This window comes from Vidua macroura, chromosome 23 (assembly GCF_024509145.1).
Source record: "Vidua macroura isolate BioBank_ID:100142 chromosome 23, ASM2450914v1, whole genome shotgun sequence".
Lineage (NCBI taxonomy): Eukaryota > Metazoa > Chordata > Aves > Passeriformes > Viduidae > Vidua > Vidua macroura.
In genome coordinates, this window is record NC_071593.1 from 8,424,795 (window position 1) to 8,447,492 (window position 22,698).

Sequence of the window (22,698 nt, forward strand, 5' to 3'; positions counted from 1 at the left end):
CTTTGACTGAATACCACCATGCCAACTAAACTGTAGCACTAAGTGTCACATCCAGTTGTTTCTGGAACATTTGCAGGAATGGTGACTCCATCACTGCCCTGGAAAGCCCGTTCCAATGTTTAGCCTGCCTTATCAGTGAAAAAATAATTCCTGATTTCCTGAACCTTCCCTGGTTGAGCTAAATGGAGGGAGAGAGCATCGATAGGAGTCTCTTACAAAATCAGAAGCCTCATTCTTGTCTCAATCTCATCTTTTGAGGTGCTCACCCACAGAATGAAACTGCAATCTCAGATTTAATTTCTTCAAGACCCTGGTTTCCCTCTAACATTGTGAAGACAGCAGAAAAGGAGCAGACTGAATGCATGGACTGTTACATGCCAGAAATTAGGAGAATAAGCAACTCCAGACAAGCATGAGACTGTCCACTTTGCAGTTTACAGGAGAACTTGTCCCTTCCTTCTCCACTCAGTGTTGCCAATATGCCATTGACACATTGGCACATTGACACAGCAGGAGCCCAAATCAAAGTGAAGAGATTCTGGTAGTGCATCTTCTGCTTATGGTAAAAATCTCGCAGTAATCTCATCTCTCAACCAGGCAGACAGTGCTCAGAACCCACCATAATCAATTCCGGAGTCAGTGTGTGGGACAGCCTGGGAATGTCATGCTAATGTAGGTCATAGTGAGCACCATTCCGCTCTGTGTCTCTCGCTCTTGTTTAAAGGGCCACCTAAAAGGCACAGCTGTCCCCAGACTATGGCCACACAATCTCTTCTTGCAATAGGCCAATCCTTCTATTGAGAGTGTCAGGACCTACACAGTACTCTCCAGAGTGCTTCCCCTTTAAGACAGGACAGTGCAGTCTTTATTTGCTTGTTGAAACTGTTCAGTTTTAGGACAGGGGGGGAGGTCACACCTGTTGTGGAACTTGATAGAAGGCTTATTTATAAACTTTCAGAGCTTGGGATTCTTGCAGAGCTGAATGCGCTGATGTCCGGAGGGGAAGGTCACCGAAATGCTTGTTTATAAAAGCAGCAGCAACTGGAAAAACCATAAAAGTCTGAAATGATGAAATTACCGAGCTATTTGATCAGGCGCATGGGCTATGTGCTCTGTGGTCAGCCAGAAAAACCTCGCACGTAAGAGTCAACCCTGCTGGCTGCTGCCCTGAATTCTCCTTCAGAGGCGAATGCAGTGTGCCTGAAGAGGGCAAAAAATAATCAGCTGCTTAGTATGGTCTACTTTTGGGTTGCTGGCTGGTCCACTCTTAATTTGACCTTGCATGGAAAGGGGAAAGCCTACTCTGCACTTGGTATCACAGCTAATCCACTCTTTAGTTTCACAACTTCAAAGAGCTACACCACTTGTTAACATTCAGAGTGTTCTTTTAGCAAGGAGTCAGTCACACCCCAAAAATCTGCCACTGTCTGGGGGAGGAGGGAGAAGAGAGATGGCAGCTTCAGAAACACTTTTGGATTTCTGCAAAAATGTTGCATGAAAGGTGTTGCCTTTTTTGATTGTATGTTTATGCTACTGTTTGAAAAAACACTTCTTATATTACAGTTTGGAGAGAAGGGGAAGTAAAAACCTTCCCTTGGGTTTCAGCTTTAGTTTCTATTCTCATTTTACAGTAGAGTAAATTCAGAATAATTTCCTTTTCGCCTCTTTTTATTTTTTTTCTCTTTTATTTTTCTCTGTACGTCAAAATCTTCATTTAAGGAAAGCTTCATTTTCACTTGGTGACTGATAGCTGAACAGGTGGCTTCTGAGCTTGCAAGTGTCAGATGAACAGGCAGTTTAGAAATGGACAATTTGCAGCTCACTTTCTCTTGCTGACGGCCCTTTTTCTGCTGACAGATTCTTGGTTCTACCAGCCAAATCATGCACACTCTATCTGCCCTCCACCCCCGGTAGAGAAAAAAAAAACTTCAAGAGAAAAAAACCCTAAGATGAAAGAAGATGGTCTCTGGGGAACTCCTATTCATAAAATGGAAAGAACTTCACACTTGGAGGCATTCTTGCCCACTCAGCCTACTTGGACATAATTTATAAGAGGGGCAGGATTTTCTGCTTAATTTTCTTTCCTGGAAATCTTGTTTGTTTTATGGGATTTTTTCTGCAGAATCCTACATAAAGTGGTGGATGCCAGAACCAGGACCAGTGACTGCCTGCTGAACGTGATGAGTTTATTCAAATACCAGAGCCATCAACCCCTCCACATAAAGTTTTTCCTTGACCACAGCTAGAAATACTGTCAACCAGGGGATTCTGACATGTGAATGCCCTTCTGCCTGTTAATGATTAAGACTTTCGATGATTATAACAAATACGGCTGTATATAACTTTCTGCTGAGACTCATATATGGCAGAGGCATTCCATTTTCAGGAATGTAGGTAGGAGCTGCACAGGTCTGGTCCTGCTGCCTGAGTTGCCAAGAGATTTTCATGCTGTATCTTTACAAGATCATGGGATTTTGGTAATTAAAAAAGATACCAGAGTAACCTTTTCCATAAAATGCATCACTAGAATATGGATTTATCTAAGGTAGCAGTCACTCTTCTGATGTTTGGTTATAAGTAACTTAAGAGCTGTTTTCTACAGGATCTTAGAGGCTCTTGGTACCAATTTTTCAAAAGGATTTAGATGCCTTTGAAAGATAAGTGCCCAGAGGGGTCTTAAAATTTTCAAGGCAAGCCACATTAAAATCATTTGGATTTATGTGCCTATCTTAAACAGTTTTGATAATCTACAAGGTGCCTATCTGAATATTTAGATAAAGAGAGCACTTTGAAAATATGACACTTACAGACCTGAGGAATTCTAATCTGGAGAACACATCTTGCTGACTTTCAGCGACATTTAAACTCCTAAGCCTCTCTCCAAAGTGAAACTTAGGATCCTAAGACACTTAAGTGCTTAAAATATGTTGCTATGTGTCTGTAGGAGCTGGATGAGGACAGATGAGGAGAGCAGGATTAGATGCATGCATCTGTCTTTCTGTGTAGCTCTCATAATACTGGAGTGTCTCTGCATATGGATAAAGGTGGATTGATGAGTGCATGACCATATGCATGAGCATATTATATGGCCGATTGGATGGGACAGGGAGGAACAAAAATTGGGTGGAAGTGACAGGTGATTACATGGATAAATAACTTCATCTTGCTGAACATTTATTTAGTGCTTTTCATCCAAAGGTACCCTTAAGTGCCTTACAAACTATTATGGATATAAGAATGACTCCACCAGCCACAGCAGCTCTTTAAGAGTACACAGCCAAATTATATGATCAAGTTATGACCAGACATGAAGAGTATCAAGTCCCACTGAAATTACCTAGAAATTTTTGGCCATCAGCCATTTAGGATTCAGTCAATACACCCAGGTTAGAGCTCTTATGCAGGAAGAAAGTGCTATGGAAGTCTAACAATGACAAATGGCAAGGACTTAGTTTTCAACACCATTTAAAAATGAGCACTGCCAACAGCATATGAGCTATGGAAACTGGCTCAATATTAAGGCAGAGAGAGGAGTACTGGCTTTCCATGGGTGGCAAAAGGGAAGATGTTTATATGGTATTTTAATGGGGAACAAAATTACAGAACTTTGTTTTGAAATAAATCTGCATAAAGAGAAAAGAAGCAGAACGATGAATGGATGAGAGATACAAGGGGGAGAGGCATTGTTCAGACCTGAGAGGATTTTCAGTACTGCCTGTCTGAAGCTCCAAGCCCATGTTCACACTGAGAGAAGATCCCATCTCTTCCCACATTACCTAACCCGGCTGTCTCTCTTAAGGGCAGCACATGCACTCCAAAGGCAAGTGGTGCCAGCTGCTCTCTTGCCAAACAGTGGAGTTAAAAGCTGTATAAAGTTATAGACAATAAACAATGAAACAGAAGCAACAACAGCAGTTTTCTCTGCTGCCTCCACCTTTGTGCCTTGCTGCCACCCTCTTTCACACTCCTCCCCCTCTGTCTGCCAAAAGGATAAAAGCATGATTGAATTGGTACTCTGTGACAGGCTGGGGAAAAGCAGCTGCCCAGTATACATATTTATTTAAGTACAGTAGATGAATCAAGACTATGATTATAATACAACATAAAAACTGGGATGCACTGAGCAAATAGGGGAAAATGTGTTCATCTGCTCCTCTATTCTCCTACCTGCACTTCCGCTATCCACAACATCAAAACACCCAGTCTCTGACAAGTTTAATGCTAGTGAGGTAGTGTTGGGAAAGAATGTACCATTTTTGTACAGCAAGCCTGTACAGAAGTCTTTTCCTACCATGAGGATGATTTTGGGAAATGCTGTCATTGCAATGTATAGTTTCCTCACCAGTTTGAGGAGACAGTGATCCACCAAACAGAGCATGCAAGGGGCTAGCTGTGCACTGCAGCTGTAATAAGGAATATCCTATTGTCATGGTGAGTGAGTGCTGGTTCTTTGCTGTAGGAGATCTGTCCTTGAGTAAGGGCCAGGCTGTACAGTTTGCACACACAGCACTCCTTGACTTTGGGGGATTCAGGCATTGGATGATGAGTGACTTACAGAACCAGTTTCCAGTAATATGCATTGCACACTATTAGAGGAAGTCCACTGACATCTCTGTGCTGTTCCCTTCCCTTTACCACTTCTTCATCTTACATGCTCGGTCATTTCCCAGATCCTCCTCAGAGAGCCCTGCTCCCTGGCATGCTCTCCCTTCCCTACTGCCAAGCGTCATCACACCCGCAGCTGTCACCAGAGGTGCCTGAACAGCCATGCTCGCTGCCATCCCTGCCCACACCAAGCACTGCTTGCCATCAGAGAGATATTTGGGAGTCCTAGCTATGGCTACTTCTGGGACTGGGATCCTTCCCAGGTAACTGTACTTCTGGAGCCCAAGCACACAGGTGGTTATGCTGACAAAATAATGCTCCTGGTGATAGATACTATTTCCTCTGAGGAAGTGGTATACGCTGGCCAGTTGCTCCCAGGCCAGGTAAGCAATGTTAGGGCTGAGAGGTTCTCATGGCACAGCAACACTGATACAGCCCTTCCTATACTCAAGTTTATACTCAAACGCTGTTCATGCTTAGTACCGTTTTCATTGGGTCTCATGACTGGATCATACAAATACTAACTGACAAGTAGCCCATGCTAAGGGATATTTAAATCAGGAAAGGAGGATGATCTCATTTGTGAAGCAATGGCCTGTGAATCAGGAGATGCAGCTCCAGTTCCTAGCTCTGCCAAGACTATTTGGCTAGCCTGAGCAAGTCACTTCCTTGGGGCTCCACTGGTAAATGAGAGATACTCTTGTTCCCTTTTCCTGCTCTTCCACCTGCAATGCAAGCTTTTCAGGACAAAGACTGTTTCTAGCAATGCAATTATATGGTACAAAGCATAGTGGGCCTCAGAGTTGGTTGAGGCTAGCATATTAAGATATGAATCTTAATTATAGCAGGGAAAATATACAAAACAACAAACATTAAATATGGTTATATTTTTGGTGAATGCTCAGGTTGCAGCTTTGTGTACCAAAAGGAAATACTTTTTTTAAGTAAAATTTTTAACATTTGCTTTAATCAAAAAAACTGTAATTGGGGGAAAACTGATCATAAATACCAATGCTTTTTTCTGCCTCACCAATTTTTGCCCACTTAGAAGTGCTATATACTTTTTTGTATGTATTCAGCCACACTGAGACTACAGAAGCGGAGTCTAAGTGCAAAGGGGCTATGTTGGCTTTCAGCTGCCAGACTACATTGGACATGGAAACATTGGAAACAGCTCAGTAACCATCTTTTACTCTGCTCTCCTCTCAGTATTTGCTGCATCTGCCTGGAAAGGACCAAGTTTCTTTTGCTTATGTTTCTCAGGGTGCTAGTGAGCAGCCTGTGGTGCCCAACTGAGATGCTGTGGGTTGGTGTTTTGCTAACAGTCATAGACGTTTTTGCTTACCTCTGGGATGACTCCATGATCGGGAACTGGGCCTTCTACTCTTTGAGTTTGCTTTCATTTTCTCAGCAGACACATCCTTTGGGCACAAATGGCACTTACTGTGTCCATGTAGGAGTGTTTCTGCTACAGCTTGGACTGTTAATGCCTGTGAGTAGACTTCACTCCTTGTGAGTAAACAGATCTCCCTGTGCCTTTGAATGTCCGTCAGTTAGTGAAATCGTTTTGCTGCTCTAATCAGCATTCTCCCCTGAATTTCTGAACTGGGATGACTTATGGAGAATTTTGGCAAGCACATTTTACTCACACCTGGCTATATTTCTTTCTCTATTATTTCACTAACTTTGTGTCACACTTACTTACAAGGGAGATCCACAACGCCTAATGCAAGCGTCTGCATTTGTGTATGTGTCATGACATGTTTACAACTGTGTATCCTTGTGTTTGTCAGCACATATCAGTATGTGCACCTGTTTAACTGCATTTGGTTTTGCTTCTTGGTTTTGGCTTTGTGTGAGAATCTGTGAACATAATCTTTTTTCACCCCAGAAGTGGACATTTTTCCTGGGGGGGGGGGGGGGGGTGTGTGCGGTGTGTGGTGTATATATACTATATGAAGTACTTCTTCTGTATTTGTTTTGCTTTTTGCATGTTCCCTTGCAGTTGTGTTGAGATGCTCATGCAGGCATGTTTGAGTATAGTTGTGCATTGATATTTGTTTTGAGTTGTGTGTCTTTTCCCATGTGTGTAATTCCCTGTCTCTGTCTCTGTGCTTCCCTGTATTTTCTTTCCATTTCCCCATCTATGCTGTGTGCAGTTACCTGGATTTGTGCATGTACGTATCTCCCTGCTTTTATTGTCTGAGGGTTGTATTTTTAATGGGGTGGGTGCTGGTGAAATTGTTAGTCATTTTGCTTTGTATTTATCTTTCCGTGTTTTCCCTATTTTTGCATAAAGTAGAGGCAGATTATAATTTGGTGATGAATTCTATGAATACTAATCTTAGGCTACCCTTGACCCTAGGGTCAGCTAAAGATCAAAACCAAACCATTTAATATTTTCCTTTTGCAGATCAATAGAAGCATAAATTCACTCTCAATGACAACTATAATTTCAAACAGATCTATAGGAGGCATGCATGCATTTCCAGGATGAGCTGCTCATGCGCCTGTTGGGGAGCACAAGAAAAAGAGTTTCTCTGTTGTTGTGGGTTTGGGGGTTGTTTTTACCATTGAATCTCTTTTGCCTTTTTTCTTTTATTGCTCTGAAATGCTATTTTCAGCAATGCCTGTCATATAAATATCTCTTGTTTTTCTTCTCCTCTTTCCCTCCTAGTGAAAAGGGCAGGGGACCTATTGAAAATTCTGCTTTATCTCTTTCAGGAGAGTTCAAGTGCGGGTCGAACAATCGATTCCTCCTCCTTTTCTTTTTCAAGTTTCCTGTCGTTCTTTTGCCCAGATCAGCACTGAAGGAAAATAGGAAGGGCAGCCTGGAGTATGTACATCTATACACCTAGTGACAGAAAGGGAGAGCACGCAAGTGTGTATTTGTGAGCACTTATAATTTTTTTTTATATATAGCATATATGTATATAAAGTATATATATATTCACACTCATGTGCAAACATATACATACATATTTTTTCCTGTAGCTGTCTATATGCCACAAACTCCTGACATGTTCTTACAGTAAAACTATTGCAGAGATAGAAGGAAAAAAAAACCAAAAGCTGAGAATGGGAAAAGTTTGGAAGTACTGTTCAGTTCCAAACCAGAATATTAACCCTTCCAAAAATTCTCCTCTATGAATTGCAAAAGCTTTTAAAGAAATGCGTTAAGATCCCAGACAGTTTCTACAATTTTTCATGGTTGGGGGGGGGGGGGGGGGAAGAAGGGTTATTCTGCAAGCAGCATTGTTTAAGAAAAATAAATTCAGCTGATAATCCACAAATCTTTAAAGCTGCATTTAGTCTAAAAAAGGTACTTCTCAAACATTTTCACCAAATCAAAGTGGCAGGAGGGGAATGGGGTTGGGGGGGTGGGGGGGTGAGGGGGAAGACAAATATAAAAAAAGCAAAACAAATGACACCATTAATCTGCCTGGATTTTCCACCTCATAGAACAATCTGTTTAGGAATGACTGAAATAAAGTGGAATGTGGTTTAGATTTTTTTCCTCAGCAATCACTCTCTGTAAATTCCTTGTTTGTGGGGAAACGCTGAAAAGAGGAGTTAGTCCCACTACCCTGTTAGTAAAATAAAATTAAAAAAAATTAAAAAGGCACTATAAGCACAGGGAAAGAAAAGGGGGGGGGGGGGGGAGGTTTGCTTTGTGTAGGAAATAAAGACCGTAAAGTGAGGACTTTTATTGCTGGCAATCAGAGTATTGCTGCTGGCAGTGGCTAAAGGTGGAAAGCAAAGATGATTTAATTTATAGAAAGGACAAAGATGTCATGTAGCAGATTTAATCACTGAAAAGAAAAAAAACCTACCTAACGTCATAATTTACATTTTGGGATAATAAAGAAGAGTGAAAGAAAGAAACAACTGAAAAACCCTGATGGGTGAAAAAAAAAAAATGAAGGAAGATAAATAGATTTGCCTGTAAAACTAATAAATTTAAAAACAAATCCAGAAAGCAAAACACAGCCCTCTGAAAGTGCTGGTAAAATGGACCATCGATTTTGGAATTCATCTGCATTTTGTATTTTAATAATGCTTACTCTCTCTCTCTCTCTCTCTCTTCCTCTCTCTCTTTTGCAAAATATAAAAGCTGATCTGATAAATATTAATTTGAACCATCATAATGTATTTGAAAATTCCAGCTAAAATGTCACCACATGGAACATTAATGTAATATTTCAAGGCCCTGAGAGCAATACTCATATTGATTGCATTTATTTCACTCTAGGGAGGAGAAATAATTCTTCAATGTGGGACACATCTGGTAGCCAAAGATGCAAAAGGCTGAGGGTAGAAATGGAAAATTATATGGGAAAAAACCCCCATAACCTAACACCCCAAAACCAAAACAGAAGTATAAGTGAACCTGACAATGCAACCCATTCAATCTTGTGTTTCACTTATTGCAATTTTTTTTTTCAGAAAAATTCTCTTCAATTTTTTAATTTGGAGGAAAAAAAAATCACAAAATTCCCATCATGTTTCTATGAATCTTTTGGCATGAAAATCAACAGTAAACAGTATCATCACAAGTCTAATGAAAGAATGTGTGTAATTGATTTGCTTATTGGAAACACAGAAGCCAGGCTGAGAAGACAGCACAGGACTTAATCCTGTGAAACTTGGACAGAGGATCTCAAGAAAGATGCTCTTATCTGGGGAGGGTCTTGAACTTTGCAACACTGGTAACCCAAACCAGTCTTTGGTTTGGGACTATTTTCCTGTGATTCTGCAGAAGAAGCATGGAGACGCTGCCTGTCTGGGGTCCCATAAAACAGATCTTTTCCTTGTCATTAAGAATATTGATGTTCATTAGGCCCAGGCGTCAATGAGTCTTTGTGCAAATGAAACGAAATCTGAGTCAAATTTTGACCCTGAGCCCAACACATAACCGCAATTGGCTGCAACTGGGGGGCTGGGGATTAGAGGGGTTCCCCCTAACACCGAAAATTCAGCATCCTTACTTTGAGATAAAAAAAATCTCTGCAAACACAGCCAAAAAGTGTAAGGAAATGGTCCTGTCCCTCCACCCAGCCAAAAACCCTCTTCATGTAAGGTGGTTTCTGATAAAGATGGAACAGATCAGGGCAAATTTTGCATTCTGTTAAGGTGAGATATCTTCAGGTAAGATAAACGAGCTCTCTGTCCCAGCTCCTGTCAGGGCAGTATCACTTCTGCAGGTAATGCTCCTTCTTTTAATTTGTTACCAGGGTTTTTCTCTTCCACCGCAGGTCTGGGATTGACGTTCCTGCTGGACAAACTCCAGGCTAATGAAGCAAGCTTGAGCCCTGTAATTCACGGCGAGCTACTTTGATGGAGCACTTTCAGTGTTAACAGTGTGATGGGTGCTTTTCGGAGCTAATGCCTCACTGATATTAACAGCCATGCCATAGAGCAAAATCTGCAATGTAAAAGCAAGTGGCTTGCTAAATATTTACAGGCGTGCACATCTCGCTGTCCCATTCATTTCCTTGACCTTTCATGAAGGGGGATGGGAAAGGGGATGCTAGAGAATGGTCCCTTCTGAAGTACAAATGCGCTAGAGCCAAACTCACTCCCCAGCTGCTGATAGCAAGACCTTGAGCTGAGGTCCCACTCTTTCCTCCCCAGCAGTTCATAAAATTAAGTCAAGTAAAGTCATCATATGCAGTGGACAGGCTTTGGCCTGAGCTTTCTGAGCAGGGGTAAAGGAATAGCTCCCAAAAGGAGAAGAGCCTTGTTATGAACTCTGTGTAGGTCACTGGAGCATTTCACTGCAGACCAGCACAGAGGCCAGTTAGATCCCCAAACCCCCAAAAGCTGATCCCAGGCGCAGCTGTTTTCAGAGAAAGGCAGCATTCCTGGAGAATTAAAGATGGGAACCAATTAAGGAGACTTCTCAGTTCTGCATCCAGTTCTGCCACTGATGTGCTGGATGATTTTCGGCAAGCCTTTTCCCATCTCTGCACCTCAGTTTCTCCTGACAGCATTTAAAATAAATACAGAACGGGTGTAGCAAACCCTCCTACATGAAGACGGGAGAGGGCATTGTGAGGCTTGTTTAATGCTTAGAAAGCACTTTGAGATCTACAGATAGAAAACGGTACACGGAAGCCAAGTATTATAATTAAACTTTATATAACCAGGCTTTGTAGAAACCATGGGGGCAGGAGCAGCAGCACCGGTTCCTGCAGCACCATGCAGCGGGGTGAGCCGGGGGCCGGAGCTGCGGCCGGGCACGGCGGAGATGAGGCTGGGCGGCGTTTGCCGGGGGAGCCGAGAGCGACAGAGTGTGGTTCTGTGCGACGCTGAGCCTCACTCAGCACTCGCGCGGCTGAGCAGCCTCTGCACTCGCTCAAACTGCCGCTCCGCCGAGCTGTCAAAACAGCGTGATGGCTGGTGCTGGCGTTGTGTGGCAGCCCGCAGGACTGGCCACCGTGCAGAGCCCCCGCCGCAGCGAACCGAGCCGAGCGAGCCAAGCCGGGCCAAGCCGAGCCGAGCCGAGCCGGGCCGAGCCAAGCCGAGCCGGGCCGGGCCGAGCCGGGCCGAGCCCGCGGCTCCGGCGTGCCCCGCGCGCCCCCTGCTGCCCGCCAGCTCCAGGGCGCCGGAGCCCCGGCCCGGCCCCGCCGGAGCCCCGGCCGGCTCTCCGGGTGCAGAGCGCCCCATAGCCAGGGCCAGAGCTGTGTGGGTTTTGGTCCGGGTCCGCCCCGGCCGCGCTCCCCAGGCGAACTCCCGGTTGCAGACCCCAGGCCGAGCGAGAGGTGGAGGGAGGGCTTTCTAAAGAGCAGGCATTAAGAGATGGTTTAATTAAGCCCACCAGAATCTGCAATTCTTATACAGAGGAGATACTGCAAGAGAACAGTGGAGAGTAGGTGGATAAGTCAACCTCACACACATAGCGTAAAAAGTTTTAACGGCCAAACCAGTTTCGTACAGAATTTACCACCTTGTAAAGGACTGAATGCGCACTGTACAGTCTCTCTTACAGATAATCCTACTGGTCTGAGACTCTCGAGCTACATCAGCCCCAGCATTTTCTCCAAAGATGTACCATCCCCAGAATGACTTTTATTCACAGATTGAGAGTTCTCTAAGTGCCTGGAACAGGACAAATTAATTCCCTGCAGCTGGTCTGCCCTACTACACCTTGCAAACTCCAGTGCTCAGGGGCAGGCAACCACAGTGCTTTCTCCAAAGAAAGCCTTGAATTAGTTTTTTTCCCTGCTGTTCTCCTTATACACCCATGCAATACATAAGACTGCTGGGAGGCTCTGTGGAGGAGGCACACCTTCAGGAGGACCGGAGGTTTCAAGTCCATCATGCCATAAGCCCCCACAGCTGCGCAGCAGTAGTATAAACATAGGGCTTCAGGTGGGCCTGCAGAGCACTTAAGAGTGGGACTCTCTGCAGGTGGCTGTGCCTCAAACCACCCATAGGACAAACTGATGTGACCCTTTGAGCACCATGGCCTCAAGAGTCATGTTCAGGGATGTGATGATCATTTCCCCAGTCCTTCAAGTATTACACAAGGAAACATCCTCCATACAGTCTCTCTTCTGCCTACAGTTTCCTCCCTTGTCATTTACATGATTGTCAATTCCAAGTACCGGGACAGAGTTCCAGCTAGTGAACAAACCCAGACGCTCCTACAGGCTTTCACTGAGTGTCTGTCCCCAGAAAAAGAGGATTGAACAGGATAGTGGTGAAAAGAAAAGGTTATGATCCTGGTTTTTCTCATGAATGATACTGGGTCTGAGTCACAGAGGAAGATGGCACTGGAGTAGCCTATACTCCAGAAAAGCACCACCCTGTCTGGCAACCTGAGCTCAGGAAAGAGCTAGGACAGGAAGAGCAGGTCAGGAAGGAGATGCAGTGGCAGAGCAGCATGTTTGTGGGAGCTCAGAATGGTGCATGCTTGCTTTTCTGGGATGCGTCAGGCCCACACAAAGGGCAAAAAGCAGCAATGCCTGGGGCAGCATGCAGGGATCAGGATTTCTTTCTCAGGATTCTTGTCAGGCATAGGAATGGGCCATGAACACCCAGACCAGGTATTTCAAATCTGCTATTGAATTTTCCTAGTGTTTCATAAACCATGGATGAGAAGGAGAGAAGAAAGGCAAGACTGAACATTGCAGAGAACATTTTACAAAGGCCTTGGATCTCCATATCTCAAGGTCCTGGGGCTACAAACCTGTAAGATGTTGTCAAGAAGTGGCCTATAACCCCTACAACCCCTCCCCCACTGATCTGGAAGCTTTTCAGAAGCCCCATTCTTCCCCCTGAAGACCACACAGATGACTTTGCGGACCCTGAGAAAGGCAGCCTTCCCATCCAAAGCCAAAGTGCCCACCACGCAGGGTGAGGCAGGAAGTAGTTCCCACGCAGATGCCCTTGCTTGCTTTAGGCATGGCTCAACAGCCTGTGGATGTGCTCAGTGCCATCAAAGGCAGCCCCACCTTGGGGCTAAGATTCAGAGTGCCTCATCAAGAACCACATCTCCAAGATTAATGATTGCCTACACTAGGACTTCTCCTTTATCCCAAGATGATCCCAATGCATATTTCACATCCACATGCTGCTGACCTCAAGTCCTGCCTACATCTACGAGTTCATGCCTTTCTTACCCATTTCTACTCCTGGTACCCCACCCAAAACAACTTTTCTTTTTTTTTCTTCTTCTGCCACACCTACCATATACTTGTCTCTATACCAAGGGTGGCATTGCAAGCCAGAGTCCTCAAGCATCTATGCCATGACCTAATTGTTCCTGGGACTCCACCTCTTCCAGGAGGCCTGTGTACATGCCATTCTAATAGTAAACTTTCCCACAATTAGTGGAGGTGTTGGCATCAGGAGCATAGCACAAACCACAGAGTGTGGACAAGCCATCCCTGGAGATGAGAGTAGTGCAGCTGAGCCACCGTGAGATCAGGCAAGGTAGTCATATCTCTCTCCTTATCTTCTGTTGTTCAGTTTTAGAAGGAAACTGCTTGCACCCTGCCAGTCATTGTACCTCACACCAAAGAAAAGTGCTTCTCCTAGATTGAGAGCCTATCCTGGGAGAGTTTTCCATGCACTTTACACTGAAGAATTGACAGTGTGGGATGAACCATGAATGCTGCATGTTATAATATCCCCAATATGTAGAGGAGAAAAGGGAGACTGAGATTTGCCTGCTAAGTATTAACGTCAAAGATAAAAAGCACCCTGTGCTCCAGGGGCAGGCACATGGAGGATCGGGCTGGGTGGTTTTGAATCTAGAGCTGATTCATGAGAGCCAAGCATGCAGAAAGCTTTACAAAACCCCTCAAAGTTATTTCAGACAATTAATGTGTTTGCTTTCTCCTCCTCCAGCTTCACTGCCCTTCTCTGGGGTCCCTCCTAGGTGCTGAGACTGACCATCTCCCCTTGGTGTGCACAGGGACAGTTACAATTCTGTGGTGTCCCAGTGCTTCATTGCTGAGACTGCAGCACAGCAAGTACTGCACAGGATAGTGCACAGTACATTTATAAATAATCACCTTTTCTATGCCCTGCAGGAGAGTGTGACTTCACAGTGATGTGTGTCAATGTCACACAGGCCCAAGGAGAGACACTGCTTTGACTGCTAGCTTGGTTCCTGGGGGACTTTCTTCTTCTTTGCCCTCCCTCCAGAGCCAAGGATCAATGTAAGAAGTTGCTGCACAAAGACATAATAGTACTTTACTAGCTAAGACATGTCCATGCAGTTGATGGTTCTCAGCCATCACACTGCAAAGGATTCTCCACATACATCTATAGACTACAGAGAACCACATTGTTATTTCTGTCCCAGACGTAGTGACAGATTAAGTCACTGAAGTCACCTGGCACTGCAGCCTCCTGCTTGACTGGATCCATGGAGTCTTGACGTCCCAGTATATGCACACTAATGAAGTAGTATAGGAAAGGACTGTACCGCATTCTTCTGAGAAATTTTTCCAGGGCAGATCAGGCACAGAAATGTTGTCCCCAAATTGGCTGTGCCTAAATTACAACATATTGAAGTACCCTGCAGACTGGTGAATCAGTGAGTGGCAGAGGACTGGCCCCAAGTTTGGGTCAGCACCCAAGCCACAAAGCAGTGACAGATATACATGAAGGCTGGGACACCTGGCTGGGTCTGACACCCATGAACCTCACAGCAATTTGTCTCATGCTGTGCCAGACCTTTGCTTAATGCAGTCGTTCTTCTCAGCTGCGGCCACAGTGACATTACTGTGCTGCATCCCTTCTTGAGCCCGCACTGAGACATTGCTCCTGCGTGGACCTGCTCTATGTGCCACAGACTGAGGGTCCCTCTGAGCCAAAACCCTCCAAGTGCCCTGGAGACACAAGCTGGACACAGTCATAGTTAAGTGATACTGTGTGCTCCATGTTCAGCAGCAGATCAGATCAGAAAATGCTGTAAGTCTCCTTTATTGCTTTCTACGGATCTGACCAAATATTCCTAGGCATTTGCCCTGCACTGTCCTTGCTGTTACCTTAGAGCTCCAAGCATTGGTTCTCCTTCACTCCCCGCCACTGACTCATTCAGTTTCTTGGCAGGTCAAAGAGAAAGGTGGACAGAGAAGCTGTACCTAATTTCCTGTAAAAGTATTGTGGCAGAATAGGGAAAGGGTTAGTATTGAAGCATGAGAGATACTGTAAGATAGAAAAAGCTTTTCCCCAATTCTCTATTGGCCCCCACTCCTTTTTTAAGGGGTGTTTCATGAGTGAGATTTCCCCTGTATCCTCTATGGGCAACATATGCCTGACTCACCTCATTTACTCAGCTAGAGCATGTTTTATTAATCTGGAGTTTCAACAAGGTCCTTTAGTTCTATTAATTTATTAATATTGCTAATTAAATATCATATTCACAAATGTAAATTTCCTAATAGTGTCCCTTCCATTTTCGAATTAAAAAAAAAAAAAAAAAAGAAAGAAAAAGCAGCAGCAGCTTGTTATGTTAGTCAATTGAAAGCAATTCAGGCTAATCAGGAGAGCGGGGCTGTCTTGTGTCTGCAGAAGGAGAGCCACTGTCAGTTTGCTTTGGGGCAAATATCCACCTTCTACCAAGAGCTTTAACAATTAGATTTCAAAGCAGGTACAAAATTTTGTGAGTGGAGTAAATGGCAGGGGGTGAGAGAAGGGGAAAGCAGAGAATTTGGTGTATGTGGGAAGAGGTCCCAGGGAAAAAAAAAAAAAAAAAAAACAATTGGCACAGGAGAATTGAGGAGGGTCAGGGGCACACATGTGGCCAGAGCCCAGGGCCAGCACATGTGTAAGGGAAATCACAACTTAATAGGCAGCCAGGAAGCCTGGAGAGTGGCTGTGTGGAAAGGGTCATGGGAGGGGACTGGTCCCTCTGGGGAAATGCAGTTGGTGAGTGAGGTCCAGCATCTGAATTGTATTTTGCCTGTTTTCCCTGCTGACACTTTCAGCTATGTTTATGTATATATGTTTGGAAAGATGTGATAATCTGCATGTTGGGATGACTGGGCTGGTGTTGCATTAAGGGAAGTTTAAAAAATATATTATATTGTTTTTATTATTAATGGTAATGATAGGGGCCTGTTCATTATCTTTCCTTTTGTTATGAGCTCTGTAATCTGAGGATGCTGTGGTAATGTAAAAGGGATAATGCAGTGGTACTGCTCAATTTGGTTCTGTTCTAAAATTCCATCCTTCTTAATATTTATGATCAGAACCCAGGAAAATGACATGTAGTTGCCTTTCTTCAAGAAGTTTAATAAAATCATAGAAACCTTTTTTTGGATCCATTGTGCAAAACAGACCTCAGTTAAAAAATCCTTATGCTCATTGTATGGATAGAGAGACATAAGCCCAGAAGGCAAAATATGACTCCCAAGGTTGTGGCTGAATGTCTCTTCAGATCCCAGCCCTTTCCCTAGATTAAATGCTAAACCATTTGCATAAAGGCACAAAACAGTAGATTAGGAGAAATTTGGGTGCAGAACATGGGCCACCCAGTATTTCATCCCTTGCTTTAAATGCTAGACTACCATAGACCAAAGTATGAAAATAGTTAGAAGCGTACACACTGAAACAAGAAAATACATCTGTCTCCAGGTAGGTGATTTTTTTTTCCTGTACACAGAAAGAATTCCCAAATGAAAATCCACTGATGACTCCAAGATGCCTAAAGGAATAACAGCATTGACCAGGTCAAAAGCAGATCCTTTTCAGCTGAGAGCTGGAGGGTGACACTCCCTCAGATGCAGACCTATACCTTCTGAGAAAACAGGAAAAATAAGTCACCTGTACTGAATCCTAGCAGCTGTCCTACTTTTGCTGTTGTGTTGCATATCCACACACCAAGGCTCGTAAAGGGTGAATGCTTTGCAACCTGGTTGGGCTGTTTTAGCAGAGTGAGTGGTATGTCACGTGGAGGGGTAGGTCTAAAGGGGAAGAGAAGGGAACAAACTGCCGCAACAAAATGCCTTTTCATTTTTCCACAGAGAGCAGAGAAAACACAGAAAGCCCTGGCTGAACTGGAAGGAACTGGTTCTTGTCACCTCACACACACTGGTCTTTCAACTGTTAATGATCTCTGTTGATGTGAACATCACCTCCTCTGCATCTTGGCGTATATAATTGAGCAGGTCTGCAATGGGGAGACAGCACCTCCAACTTCCCAGTCAGCACACACTTAGTGCAGCCTAATATCAGCTCAAGAAATGTTGCCAAGGTATCCTCTTCTGATGCCATGTTATCGCTCCAGTTTGAGAAAGTACAGAGTGCACCTCCTTGTGCTGACATAATAGGAGAGGACATCACCTTAATTCCACCTCCATTAGACCTCAGAGAGTTGACTGTGACACCCTGACCTCATCAATATTCAAAAGCTTAACAAAAAAAAGGCTATAATTGGGGAAGTCAGAAATAATGTAATGCTGTATTGATTATTTTATGGTAGGATTAGGTGTAATTACATCTCTCAAATTTTATTTTAATGTTACTTTATACTACTTTTAGCCTTTTAAAATTATCCAAAACAGCTCTGTTTAATGGAATGAACATGCCTTCAATTTAAATGTGAAACAGTCTTTTTCTGCTAAAGTGTGACCTCAATATATTTGAAAACATAAATTACTGCTATGTATAAACCATAAAAAATGAATGATGAATTTAATTCTGGTGAAGCGTGAGGGACTGGGAATGCAACAGGGAAATACTGTTTATCCAGAGGAGAGCAGACAGCCCAGGTGGAGAGAAGGAGGCAAAATATGACCTTCTCTAACACTGAATGGGACATGTCGTATGAAGGACTTGACTTTGGACTTACAGACCAAGGGCAATAATCATTTATTCCCTGGGTCAAGTCCTCAGCTGGCCTTGATCAGCATAGCTTTATTGCAATCAAAGTCACAGTACTGATTTATGGAGATTTCAGTCCTCTGTATTTGCTTGGTATTTGATTCCCTCCAGCTTTTTGAGATGTGCAGAAACAAATGTTCCAGCCAGAGATCCACAGGGTAACCTCCTAACTCCTCATCTTTCAGACCTCTTTGCACTGCCAGACTAGTGTAAAAGGACCTCTGCATTAACAAGAACAGGGCTGTAAGAATCCAGCTGAACCCTCTGTCTCTCATTTGCTGGTATCACCTCACCCATTATTAGAACTAATTATATTCATTACCAGGATCTAGGAGCCTTGAACCAGAGCTCAATTACTGAAGAGATGAGACAGCTCAGTGTCCCTACTCAGCCTCTGCTCAGAGCCTTTTCTAACACACCAGTGTTTGCATCCCTGGGCATTATCACAAGTGAATTATTAATAAATTATGATAGGCCAAACCTGCTTCCTCAGTGACCATAAATGGATGATTTTTTCCTCTGGGACCCCTGTTTTAAAAGGAAACTCTGCCTAGACTTCACTGCTGGACTTCAGCAGTGCTATCAAGTCCTCTGAGCAGTTACCGTGCAACTGTAAGTTCAAATTTCATCTTGATAGCAATTCCTATTTCCAACATAAACATTTCCTTGTTTTACCTCTTAATATGCAGGTAAGGAAGAAGGTATGCTGTCATCCATAAGTGTATATAACAGTTTGAGTTTATGCTTGAGGAAAGGAAAAGCAAGGTGGCTAGAAGGGTCACGGATAATAGTCTTAGACCTCTTTTGGGCCAGTGTGAGTCCAGCCAATTTCTGAACTTGAGCATCTTGAAACTCATGTACCTCATCTTAGCGCCTCTTCAGATTGAGACTACAATGGCTGTGTAAAGTTGTAATTGTGGGGATCACTCCTGATAGCTTTGTAAGGCTGCTCTTTGTCCCAGAACTATTGATATGGACTTACGGTGAAGGACCTGCCTGTTTAATCCACAACTTTTCAAAACACCTGCCAGCAGTTCAGTGAATTCAGCAGCCAAACATCCCAGGATGCTCATCAGCTGGAGTTGCTGATTTGCTGCTATCCATTCTTTCAAGTGTTCCCTTATCTGCTTTACATCAACAGCCAGGGTGCCAAGATGCTCATTACTTCCTAATGGTCCATATTCCATTTCTATATTTTTCTTCTTAAAGACCAATTAAAAACAAAACAAAACAAAACAAAAAAAAAAAAAAAAAAAAAGGCAACCAAAAAAACCCCAACAAAACTTAAGTAGCTCAGCCATTTTAGAATCACCATTGATTCCAGCTCTCCTAATTTATTAATGGGCTTACCCTCTCTATTGTATTTCTTTCCCCTGATATACTTGGAAAAGCTCTCATTATTTATTGTAGCCCTTTGGGCCAACATTTACTCCTTCTGCTTCCTACCTACACTGAAAGCTGGAACAGTTTCTCCATTTGCCTGCTGGCTTCTTCCCCATAGCTGGATGAGTTCAGACATCTAAGGTTTTCAAATTCAAATACGGAGGAAGTTCTGTGTCATTCCTATTTGAGTCACACAAACTCCAGCAATCCTTGGAGATCAGAAATTGCACAAGTGAGTGTGTTCTAGTATCTCAAGAGCAAGGAAATGATGTCGTATTTTAGGAGCAATCTATCTAATACAGATTCTGTTACCATTACAAGGGCTTTGAAGAAAAAGCACAAGAAATCTGACAAGATTGGACAAAAAATAATTTGAGTCCCCAGAAGACTCCACCAGTTCCAACCACAAATCAAATAGCCAAGTTCACCATTATAAAGTTTCCAAGGGAGCTAGCTGGGCACATAATTTCCCTGGTTTTTCTCTGTATTTTGGGAGAATCTCCACCTGTGAGGACAGTTGCATTTGCTGTAGGATTTACTACATTTTCTTTCTTTTCAGATAAGCAAATTATTCATAAAACGGAAGTAGGGAAATCCACTCCTCCCTGGCTACGATCAAGTTTCCCATCAATTAGGCAAATTGACATGAGGTTTAACATTTTCCCACTTATAGTTCCAAAAGTACTATGAAAACAATCCTTCAAATTGATACCCAAACTAACCTTACCCTGTAAAGCAAGTTCAGGAAAAGAAGGCAAGATTGCTAGGAAGTTTTACCAGCAATAGAAAATCAGCCAAATACAAAAAGGATTTTAAAGATTAAGGAAGAGGAATGACTGTCTTGCAACAAAGTATATAACACAGATAGGCACTGAGAGAACACACAGGTAAGATTAACATTCACAAGCCCATTCTAGAGAAAAATTATTTCTACAAAGATTTCAGGTAAATCTCTCTAAATTTCCATATTGTAAAGTAAATGAAGAAGAAGAGGATGCTTATGAAGGCACAAATAAAGGGTGTAGGTGTGCACAAGTGTGTATGTATGCCTGTGTGCAGCAGGTGCATGTGCGTACACAAAGAGATTAGCTGTGCTTTCCCATTTGTCTTCCTCTACCCTTAGTGTGCACCAGTGACAGAAAAGGCTCTCAAATGGCCTTTCACCACCACACAACCAGTCATGCCAGGCTATGCACAGACACTGCTCTCATCCTGACTCAAATTTAGAGCAAGGTGACTAAATAATATTTTCATTGTGTTTACTTCCATTTTTTCCATAATTTTTCAAGTTTTTTTCTGCAGAAGCAGGAGAGTAATCCAGTGAGCAGCAATGATAATCCCAAGAGAATGCCAATCCATGAGGACAGCCAAGGCCTGCTTCCTGTTTAATGAATGTGCAGTGACTGGTTAGGCAAATTGTGTATCTGCATTTCCTATGAATATCCCTGACCATATATTCCCAGCTGTGTTTTCTATTTAAAGTTGGCATGATGCATGCTCAGAGAGATCCCAGATGCTTATCCCTAGCAGGGAGTACAAATGTCAGTTCTCCTGAGATAATTCAGTTTATCTGTTATCAAAATCTGTAGCACAATAGCACCTACATGTCATAGAGGGCTGAATGGACACATGCTAAGAGGCAGCTCCTAGCTAGTAAAAAGGAAGTCTGAACAAACACACAGAGGAGGGAAACAGAAGCACAGAGATAGAAAGCTTCCCACCCCCTGACCAGGCACACACAGCATGTCAGTGGTTGAGCTACTAAGGCAGAATTCCTGATCCCAAAATCCACAAGTATACCATGAACAGCAAAAGGCTTGAGTAGCACTCTTTGGGTAGACACTCAAAACTAATTACCAAACAGGAAAGATCACCAGCTTCCCTTCCCGATACTTCTGTTCTTTACTGTATCAGCACTGGATGGCACAGAAATTCCAAATATAGCAGGTTAGGAATCTCTTGCCTATTCCCTACTTGCCAGCAAAAAAGCTTGTTTTGATATTTGCAGGAGGGAATTAATTTGGTATTCCTGATAAGATCTCAGACACACCCCAATGACACAGCCACAGAGGCTGATAATATCATCAGCTGACTTCTCAGCTTAGCAGCAGTCTTTTTCACCCGTTTCTAGGATTATGAAATACATATTTTGTGTGGCTGGCTAATGCTAAAGTTACAAAATCTATGTAATTAAGATTAATTTAAGAGCTGGATTGGATCAACTTGTGGCATCCACCCATTAATTAAAAGAAACACTGAATTTCAAGCAGCCGCCTTAATATTTCACTCTGTGCTGGCACTGTTAACCTCAAATTGGCAGGTGAGATGTGAGTGCCCAGGTGTGAAAGGCTGGGAGCCATTGGTTTGGGAACGCTGCCTGCATCGGGAGACAGGTGCCCTCTTCTGGAAGGTGCCAACATGCTACCTGTACGGGCTACTGGATTCCCTGCTTCCATGAATACCTGTGCATACACTCCTGGCTAAAAGCATAAAATTTATGTATGTAAGTCAGTGTAAATGTATGCATGACACACATCTTTCTGAAGACCCACATAAGTTGTACATAGATGGTTACCTGTGATGATGAAATTTTATGTATTATGTGAAAGTTTATAAAAGTTTGTGGGTTTTTACTACATATGCATATGTATATTAGTTCTGCAGAAGATTATGTAATGTCCACATGTGCTAGATTTTATGAGCCATGCAAAACCAACACTGAAATGATTAAGTGTTCAAAGCTGTAGGGAAAGTATTTCAAACAAATGGAAAAAAACAGTGACAAATGTTCTGCACAAGTTCATATGGATGGATTTGTAGTTTATTTAAGTGTCCTGCCTGCCCAGCTCATCTAATCTTTCCATAGAATCTGACCATTTTTATTAACTATTTGCAGTGTCCTAGCATCTAAATTCTTGAACAATCTGACATTGCCTTTGTTGCATAAACAGGAAGGGAATCTACAAACTGCCCTGAAGAGCTCACAGTTGATGGTACAGAGTGTTAAAACCACACTATATGCTGAAATGTAAAACTTCAGGTCCCAAGATTACCTTTCATTTGAAATGGGTCCATTTACCCCTGGGAATGAAATGAGAAATAACACAGATTTGGAATAACCTAATTTTTTAATTTGACTATGTTGATCACCTCATGCATGCATGGGAATATAAACAAAGATACATATATGCACCTTGGGACATACTGATGCATATGTGCATAAGCACATTAATTCAAAGAGGAAGTTAATTTGATAAGATTATATACATGCACATAAAGTGTGTCAAATGTCCAAGGATGTAGAGATATGTGTGTACATATATACAGAAATTGCATTTAGATGACCATATGAACACGTCAATGTGA

The 22,698-nt window shown here is 43.0% G+C and overlaps 1 protein-coding gene across 6 annotated transcripts in view; it reads right to left on the reverse strand.

The window, feature by feature from the left end:
- Positions 1–22,698, reverse strand: part of CASZ1 (castor zinc finger 1) — a 276,127-nt gene that overhangs the window by 227,727 nt on the left and 25,702 nt on the right. The window lies entirely within an intron of this gene.